The sequence below is a fragment of the Vitis vinifera genome, chromosome 9 (assembly GCF_030704535.1).
Source record: "Vitis vinifera cultivar Pinot Noir 40024 chromosome 9, ASM3070453v1".
Classification (NCBI taxonomy): domain Eukaryota; kingdom Viridiplantae; phylum Streptophyta; class Magnoliopsida; order Vitales; family Vitaceae; genus Vitis; species Vitis vinifera.
The window spans coordinates 18,133,182-18,143,404 of NC_081813.1; the positions used below are offsets into that span (position 1 = coordinate 18,133,182).

Consider the following 10,223-nt stretch of genomic DNA (forward strand, 5'->3'; position numbering starts at 1 on the left):
CATCTAGAATTTGGTGAAGCCACCCAGCATATTTCCAAGGACCTCTTTCCAATTTAGACAACCAAGATATTACAAATAGCATAATCTTGTTCCACCCATAAGTTAGAGAGATAAAAAAACCTTGGCTTAAAGTAAACTCTCTAAAAAGAAGCCAAAATCTCTGCCTTCGTGTTGAAGCCCTCTCATCAGCTGGTTTTAGGAAAGCTGCCAACACTGTATGACTATGGTCTCTAATCACACTTGCAATTGCCAATTGAGCTAGGTTACCTAAAGTGCATTCATCAAAATTTAATTTAAATGAACCCATTGGAGGCAGAATCCAAATTGGAAGCAACTCTCTATGCAACCTCTTTGACTGCATGACAAGTACTAATCAAGTTGTAAAACACTTGAAGGAGTAACCTCAAAAGCTACGGTAGTAGAGGCCTAGAAAGAGGAATAAAAGTAAATCAAGTCTCAAACAGTCTTCAAGGTCCTCCATTTGTCTTAAAAAAATCCTTGTATTTTTCTCCTACCAAACCATCCAGATGAATATGAGACAAGCAACACTCCTGGACACCCTAAAAGAAATAGCCATCATATTAGTCACATTTTTAAAGGGAACCTAATATAACCCAACTACTCTTAATGACCATATGTCAAAACCCCAAAGTTATTGAAGATGGTAAAAAATGATTATCAATCAACTCTGCACCCCTGAAACACAGTACCAGTCTAGATTAAGGGCTTTGTAAGGCTTTCTCACTTGTAGCAAATCATCGGTATTGATCTTCTTATTACCCCCACCTATGCAAGGACCTTAATCTGAGATGGAACTTCAGATTTTCAAATCAAATTAGCTCAAAAAGAAGAGGTCAAAGTCATTGGTATAGATAGACATGAGAAGAAAGATTTTACGGTAAATACATGAGAACATCAATGACCAAATTTTTGTATTTGGGAAGGATAGCCATATGCACACAAAAATAACAGAAGACATGAAAATTTCAAGATTCTCGATTTTCGAATCAATAAGTTAAGGACAAAAATTAGAGTTCCAGAAATACGACGAAGAAGAGAAACTGAGAATGGAGCAATAGGGAAATTCTAGCTTTCATTACTTTGAAAAGGTTTGAAAATCGAGAACAGAATGATCGATCTATATACCACAAGTCTTTCTAAAAATGAACTTAGCACCATTCCCCACTGAAAATGAGTATGAGTAGAAAAATCTGAGAAAACCAGTGAAATAGTCTTCCAATGGCAACAGTGTGACTACCTGATTGTAATGTTGGCACCCCAACCATTAGAGTGTAACTTGTAGATACTTGACACAACCTTATGTCATGAAGCATTGCTTTCTTTGGGAAACTTCTACAGTCACTACCCTAAGAGAGAGCTTAACTCTCAAAGAAATCTTACTAACCCAGGTTTCTCCTCCTCTTTAGGATTGCACACTTAGTCTCAACTAATAAGGAGGTCTTTTTTACCCTCCTCATTCTTGACAAAAGAAAATCCCTTCACAATTTCTCAATCTTAGAAGACACAAATTGGAATCTTGAAAAAAAAAAAAAAATAACTAGTAATGTGGGACAACTAAAAGACTACACGAGGGTTATTTTACTACCTAAGGACAAGAAGGCTTTTTTTCAACCATATAATGTCCAAGAAATCCTATCTATCACCAAGTCCAAAAAAGGGTATCCGTAAGGTTCCCTCTAGTGGGAGACCTAAATATGAGAAGGGCTAATGAGAGCCTTTACATTCTAGCAAGGTAGCGAAACTTATTATTTGATCATGGCTAGTTTTGATTCTTGATAGTGCGCAGTTATCTAGATTTATCTTCAGACCTGATATATGCCAGAGAACTGACAAATGATTTTAGTATTTGCAAATCTTTTGTACCAGCGCTTGAAAAAAAAATGGTATCATCTACAAACTATGAGTGCAACACGCTAATTCTACTTCTTCCTAACAAAAAGTCTTCCAAAATGCCACTCTTCAACTCTTGGCATAAGTATCCAAAAAATCAACAGCAATGGTAAAAGAAAAGGGGAAAGTGGATTGCCTTGTATTAGCCTATTTAGTTGCTTTAACCCAAACTTTGGCACTTCAATTTCCTAAAACTGCAAAACTATCAGAAGATAAACATTCCCTAATCCGAGTCCTCCATCTTTTACAACACCTATTTCTTTCTGATATGTGAACTAGCCCGATCCACATGATCATATGCCTTCTGTGTTTTCTCATACATTGCTTTATTTGCCACTAATTTTGCATTTTCTAATGCGACATGATGAAACTTTGTTCATAATTTTGTTCAAATTTATCACCAAAATGCAATGTTTGAAAAACCAAACAGTTGATTGAACTGAAAATCCTTATTCATCAAAATGCATGAACAAGACCCTAGTTCATCAAGGGTCTCTTCCAATGGAAACTCCTTTAAAATCACTTAGAAAGCCTCTCACAATCCAAGGGCTTCAAGCCAATGTTATTCCATAAAAATTTTATCAAACTAGTAGAGCAATGTTCCTCAGATATAAGTGCACCTCTATTACAACCACAAATCATTTTGAATGAATCTTTTGATGATCTCTAATGCCTACCATACCCAAACAAATGGCATAATCAAATTAATTAAACATGTTGGGGAAATTACCTTTTGAAAATGACATAATAAACTAACAAGTATTCTGTAGGAGTTGTTCAAAACTAATGGCAAGAAAAAACTAAAACAAATTTGAGCATAAAACCTCTTCAGACATTCAATTTCAAATCAATGAAAAAATTAATTACATCATCTTGGATTTATCACAGGCAAACTGATTTCCAAGCAAAAGTAATTACATAAGCCAGGTGTGCGCAATATATGTTTCAACTTTTTGATCATTAATTGTACATCTTGGAAATATTGTTCTTACCAAGGGATTGCTGAAAGGGTGATTTGATAATCTTATATGCAAGTTGAGAGTACAAGATATTTTCAAGCCAACTTATAGGAGAGTGTTGATAGATTTGGTATAGTAAATTAGGCAAGATTGGTGCCTCAAATTAAGAGAGATTTTTTAAATTATCTCCTATAACTCTAATGTTCATTTTTAAATATAGCAATTCTTATACTAGGACTACTCCTTACCCTAAAATCCCTGTGTATATAAGTGTTGTAAACAAATAGAATTGTAAACTCTAAAATTATCATGCATGACAAATACAAAGAAGATATTTTCTCTACACGCAAGAAATTATAGGTTCTTTTACTAAGCTCACTAAGAATTTTAACAAAAACTTTTATACGTTTGAGGTTGATAAAATTGCATTTTGAAAATTGAATTTGATTTGACAACTTCTACTAAAATCCAAAAATAGAAAGATGGATATCCTAAAGAATGTCTTAATATGTTTCCTTGTATAATCTCTACATGTGATTAAATAATTTTGTTGGTAGAAATCCCTTATCCTCCACCTTTTTTTTTTCTCATGTTAATTACTTTGTTACAAAAACTTATCCAATTTTATATTCAACAAATACCAAAAGGCATCACGTGTTGATTTCAAAAACCAGTATTGCTTATTTGTTTGATAATTGATAACTAATAGCAACAAAGCAACAAAGCAACAATGCAACAACCAACAACCAAATACCAAGCTCACCCACATGCTTCCAATTGATGAGCAATAACTATAGGCACTTTCTTTAATTTATTCAGGAGACTTGCACAAGGCCAAGTAGTTACTTCAACCAGATGATCAAACCAAAGGTTCCGATTTAGGTATTATCACCCCTTAAAGAGGCACTGTCTGGCAACCAATTTGATTGCAACATAGCATCAAAGTCAATTAACTATACATGCAATATCATCTCCTATCCAAAATCCAAAAAATTACCCAATATCATCATCTCCCCTCACTTTAGTAGCCTTTGTTTCCCCGAATCCTAGCTCTCATGTCAACCTGCAAACACAAATTCACTTTCTTTATTCAAACCAAGTTGTTTTTGATAAATAAAAGCCCTTTCACCTTCATGGACAAACTGTTAGCCATTCCAATATAAATTAAAAATGTTCTTTTGATAGATATTATCTGTTATACAACACCAAGAAAAAGCACAAGCACAATATACATCAATTCTACATAATAAGATTTCCAATTCCATCATTACTGGTGGTGACACAAATAAATGTAGACAAATTAAGTGAATCAAAGATGATGAAAGAGTAAATTTAGAAGGGCTGAGAGTATTGAGGTAGAAAGAAAAGAGAAGTTTGATGAAGAAAATGTACCATTTGGTATTATGTACTTCTCAATTGAAATCCAAGTGTTTGACTACATTTTTCTTTTCTTTTTTTTTCTTTTTTATGCCTAATGATTTTTTGAAAAAACACCTAAAAGAGCTAGCGCAAGAATCCTTTCAACTAATTCTCTGCATTTTTTGAGAGGGTATTTTAGCACTTAGTCAAGCTTCTTTTTATTTTATTTTTATTGAATTGAGTTTTTAAGCATTAGAAAACACTTCTAGCCCTCTCAAAGCCACTTCCAAATGACCTCTAAGTTTAACCAATGTTGCAATTTGAGCGGTTTAAAAAAAAAATAGAAAATAGACAAATTCAAACCAATAAAAAAAATCCACTATCTCTTTCATCCAGAATATGATTGTGGTAAATGGCAAAAGAACAACCATGATGGCTAAGTAGCAAGAATATAAACAGACATGACAAATCTTGAAAAACATAGGGAACCAACCCATGACAATTAGTAAAGATATAGTTTCTATAGTAACAATTGCATAACCAAGTAGGAGCAAGGAAAGTAGAGTACAGGTGACTATATTATTATACATAAGTAGCACCACTCTATTATTGTATAAGAATCCTGAAGACTGCCTTTAGCTCTGTTTAAGACCAATTTCGGCCTTTACTACAACTATATTGCAACTCCTGACTTTCACAACCAATTCTTGATCTTCAAAAAAATGGTTTTTGACATCAACATCAATAAGTATATCTTCATTGATATTAACAAATTATTTGAATGCTGCCATTATCATTGACATCAAAATTCACCTTCATATTTCTCCCTTGATTCCACCTGATGCTTGTGAAAATATAAGTGAGGGAGAGAACAAAAGAGAGACGAAGTTTTTTTTTTGTTTTTTTTTTTTGATAAGTAAAAGAGAGATGAATTTTCTAAATGAAATAAAAAATCATGATTTTATTGAAAGAGGTGAATGACAGTAGAGATTATTGTGAATTGTCAGTTCATCCGTTGGATTGAGATCATTTCGTTAGTGTCATCTTATTGGTTTTGTTACTAAGTTTATAGAAGTGATATCTGAATTTGAGGTAAAGTAAGGTTATCCAATTACTGGAGTTAATCTCCAAAAGATTTTGGCTCAGAAATTGAACCATGCAAACATCCTGCAAGTTCTAAAATGCCACCTAAACCATTTCCAAACCATCCTAAACACTATGTCTTGCTCACTCCACATTCTCACTAGATGCACATACAACAAAAACATCAACTAGGTAAATTACTAAGAAAACCATATCCATGTTCTGGCCATGATTTTTTCCAAATCACATGCATGTTGTTTGATATCCAGCCTGTGTATTTAAAAAAACTTTCTAATCATATCCAGACAGAAGAAATAATAAACATTTAAGCAGTAAAAACCACTTGGTGCAATCTAGGTTAAGGTGATGTAATGCAACAGGGGGGGAAGGAAAAAGGAAAAACTACTTTTTAACCTATATAATGGTGTTTACAATAGACGATTTCTGATTATAAGCACTCATGCATGCTTGTCAAGCCATTCTTCAAATAGTAATGAACATCATCCTCATATGCTACCACCCAAGTGAAAATAAAAAAAACTGAGCTTGACATCAAGCATGAACAAATGCTAGATGTGCAAAGTACTGTTACCTGCATGCAGTAACATTTTGAAGAGCAAGAACATGTAGGAGCTAGAAAGTTCACCCATAATCAAAACTAATTTCAATCAACGAAAATTTAGAGTCCAAAAATAGAAGAAAAAACTTATAACAATGACATAAAACAGTCATAATTTTCATAATAAGAAAAGAAGGGAAAAACATGCCTGGCCTCTCTTGCAATTGAAATATGTTTCCCGTAGTCCCACACATTCACTTGATATCGATGGGCTTTTCTCTCCACAACATTCCTTAAATGATCGCTTCTCAACCTAGACAAAGCAATTAATACCTTAACATTCAAGTAAAACACCACATACATATCCAAAAAACCATCTAGCAAACCACCAGGGGATTTTTACAAATTTTTGGGTATAATAGAAGAAATTTAGATGCTCAACTGGAAGGGAAGTTAATGGAGTCTCACTTAAAAAAAATTAATGAAGCATCATTTTAAACTACTTAGTGCAAAAGATACCTAGAATGTTCATAGATTGATTAAATTGTCCCTGTATTCTTTTTTATATGGAGGTATGCTTAACAAACCCACTAACTTAAAAACAAAACAGCAAAGCAACTTTCAAAATCCCCAAAAGAAAAACGTTGAAAAATCTTAACAGAACTTGTTTAGAAAGAACAACTAAAAAAACACCCTATTAGTTTGAAATGAAAACAAAAACTTTCCTTAAGTCTTTATTGCTAAGTACTACTAAATTTATTATAGAAACCTCTACTACAAGGAAAAAAGACTTTATAATAAGTAAATAGGACTAAAACATTCAGCACATGAATAAGAAATGACAAAACCCATGCTCAAACAACTACCAAATTTTCCTTGTTACTAAATAAAAAGATGCTCAATGATAATGCCAATCACCCAAAATTTACAAAATGACTCAAATGCCAAGATATTTCTACCATTGTCCTGCATCAAAGGTTCAATGAGGTTATTATGAGAGTTGGAGGGTCTCATTGCAATATTTTGTTTTGACACAAAATTGCCAAAGGGGGAGACTGTTTGCGTATTCGTTTAGGTTCACAGGTTTGTTCCATTTCTTATGTGTCTGATGCATCATATTTATAAGGATCTAATCAATTCCCAATCAACTTCGAGCAACTTCAAAGTTGATAATTCTTGAGGTATGTATGCATTTGGTGTTATTAAGGTTTAAGAAATGGCTCTGAAAAATCACAAGGTGTTCATTTTGGAGAAAAAGACGAAAAACAAAGTTCAAAAGACAAAAACGGGGTAGGACATTTGCACCTCCCGAAGGAGAATTCAAACATCCTATAGAGCATTCAAACGCCAAGTTGGGGAACATTCCATACAGGAATCGAACATTCCCTTTGGGCGTTCAATTGCTGGCCTAATTTTTTGGTGATTTTTATTTCATCTTTCATATTTTGGGGGGCATTTTGGTAAAATTGTACTTAAAATTGTTTTCCAAGTCCATACACTAAGTTTTTTTTTTTAACCTTGATACTCTAACTTTCAACTTTTTTAGAGCAATCTTAGAAGATCTTTTTGGCAAGAAAAGGTATTCAATCCACTAGCTTCAGCACAAGGTTGAGGTTTCCACTAAGGAACACGAGATGTTGCATTAAGGACGTGAAGGAGTGTAAGTGCTGGCTGGTATAAGACCCAAGGAGTAGACGCACTCAGATAAAGTAAAACTGTATACATGCCTTTTAGATTTAGTGGATTATTTGTGGTTGATCGACCATCCATGATTTTTTACATCTATAGAGTTTCTAGGAAACTTAATAGATGGTTTTTCCACGTTAAATCTTGTGTTTCCTGTGTTTGTTTGATTTTATCTTTCAATGTGAGCATAATTGAAATCATTGAAATTATAAAAACCAGATGAAAAATTTTAATTCAAGTGTATCTCACTTGGACCACTTATAGACCTCCCCTTTAGGTAGTTCTGTTAATCAAGACAAGAACTTTCAAGGGCCTCAATGTGCTCAGTTGGTCAAGTCAAGTTTTGGGATGTACGATAGAGGCGCACAGTCTCAGGTTCAATTCCTCTTGCTGATTGAATGCCTTGGATTACCTAGTCTTGCTTGTGCAAGTCCGGTTAGCACCCCAAGGTTTTGGGTCCACATGGAGGGTCTGAAAAGGCTTGCCATGGAAGGTTCCTTAGTTATCAAATATACTAAACATTCAGACTACGTACCTCATTTCTGGCGACTGGACAGATTGTACAAGCTACTTTACCTCAATATGTCATTACGACCCTTAAAACTCCAAAATGCATTATTAAAAAAACCAGACCCAAACCAGAGGAACACATAATTAACTAAATCCTATAATAAGGATAAAGAAATAAATGCATTTTATGTACAATAACATTGAAATATGTGGTTTTAAGTATGATAATTAGCAATCCTACACAAGAAGCATCCATTTTCATAGCATTTCCACATTCAAACTGGAGCTTAACCTCTTAACAAGCCTAAATTATTAATTATTTCTTAACATTTATGCAAATTGAAGTTCAAATGGATTTTCTTTCACAAACCCTAAAACAGTCTCAGCATATTTACAGTCAAATTGGAATATAAATATTTTTCTTCCAAAAACGATTAAAATGTTTTTTTTTTAGCATATGTACAGCCAAATTGGAGTCCTGATTTTTTTTTTCATAAGAAAACTAGAGAGTAAAATGGTCTGTTAGCATATTCATACAGATAAGATTTCAAATGATTTTCTCCTAAAAGCCCTAAACCCTAACTTAGCATTTTCACAGTCAAATTGAAGTTTTAAATGATTTTATTTAATAAATCCTAAACCCTGAATCCATTTCTCGAAATTCTTACACTCAAATTGGAGTGCAAACCATTTTTCTTTTAAAATAGTTCCCTAGCGTTTTCTCTATACACTCGAACAGGGCTCTAAATACGATTTTCTTTTATAAACCCTAAACCCTAAAAAAGTATCCTAGCACTTTTACGCTTAAATAGAAATTCAAATGTTTCTCTTTGAAAAAAGCCTCAACCCTACAACGATACCTTAGCAATTTTACGCTAAAATTGGAGATCAAATCAAATTATTTTGTTCTAAAATCCCTAACCCTAAAAACAGAATCGTTAATACATGAATGTGATGTACAAAATATATGTGGTTCCTAGCAGAATAGGCAACAAAGCTACTTTGCCGCCCACTGCCACTAAATCACCACCCCCCAAAACCCTAACTGTAACCCTAGAACAGTTTGAAAAAGAATCATACAAGGTATTACCTTAACACAATCGGTTTCGCTGAGGCATTTTACGAGCTCCATTGCCAGGCCCTTGCAAGACTTCGACATTTCCAGATTTCTCCCCAATTTTGCCCAGGTTTTTCAGCTGTCACTGAAACATAAGGTTCTTTCAGTTCAAAACGGTGGCGTTTCAACGACACCATAGACAATACCACCTTGAGTTTAAATAAGAGGTCAAAAGTTTGGCGGATCGATTTTCTGTTTAGCTTATATCTCTCCTGGGTTTATAGAAAATGTTCTTCATTGCCCTTTGCCCAAAATAATAATAAAAATAATATATATACATAAAGAAGAAAAAGAAGAAGACAAAATAAGATAGATACAAAAAGAAACAGTACATCCTACTTATGAAGAAAAGAGAATTATGCTTAGAAGATGGCAGGAAATTTTGCATACAAAGTGACAAAGGCAAAACAAAACTATTATTAAGCGAGAAAAAAATAAAAATAAATCCAACTTGCCTATATCACCAACCCATCTTGTTGTGTGTGGGTTTTAAACATGGAATGACATTCCATCTGCCAACTGAAATGGTAATTTCTGGTTAGGGATTTGACTATTTCATGTTTTCTTATTATGTTTTATCAAACCTGGGCTCAACCCCAGCAGTTCCCAAAGCTACTTTTTTTAAGGTTCCATAATATTTCCCATGATCATTTTGGACCAGAACTATAATCAAACAGGTATTAGTGTCCCCTAAAAAAGTGATAAGAATGGATTGCCACATCTATTGAACGAGCTACAAGATCAACCAAAATAAACAATTCAAGACACATACAAAAACAATATGAGAAAGGTCCAAGACAAATTAACATTAGCATTAACATTAACCATAATTAACATGTAAATGATGGACAGCAATATTAAAAAAATTAAACTTAAAAAAAGAGTAATCAACAGAGATATGAGATCAAGATGGAAACAAGAAAGTGAAAAGAAACTCTATGGTCCTCTATCAAGAATGCACAAAATTATTTACTAAGGATGTTCCTCAAAATTTTCATCTGACATTGCCCTCAAAGTGCAAATCTCAGTGATTATTCCA

General features: G+C 33.5%; 1 non-coding gene across 1 annotated transcript; it reads right to left on the reverse strand.

Moving 5' to 3' along the window:
• Positions 1-3,651: 3,651 nt before the first annotated feature.
• LOC100245066 (uncharacterized) lies at positions 3,652-9,262 on the reverse strand. The gene is made up of 2 exons (XR_009466602.1): positions 9,158-9,262; positions 3,652-3,933 (listed from the first exon to the last, which is right to left on the reverse strand). It is a non-coding gene; the product is annotated as an uncharacterized LOC100245066 (transcript).
• Positions 9,263-10,223: the final 961 nt, after the last annotated feature.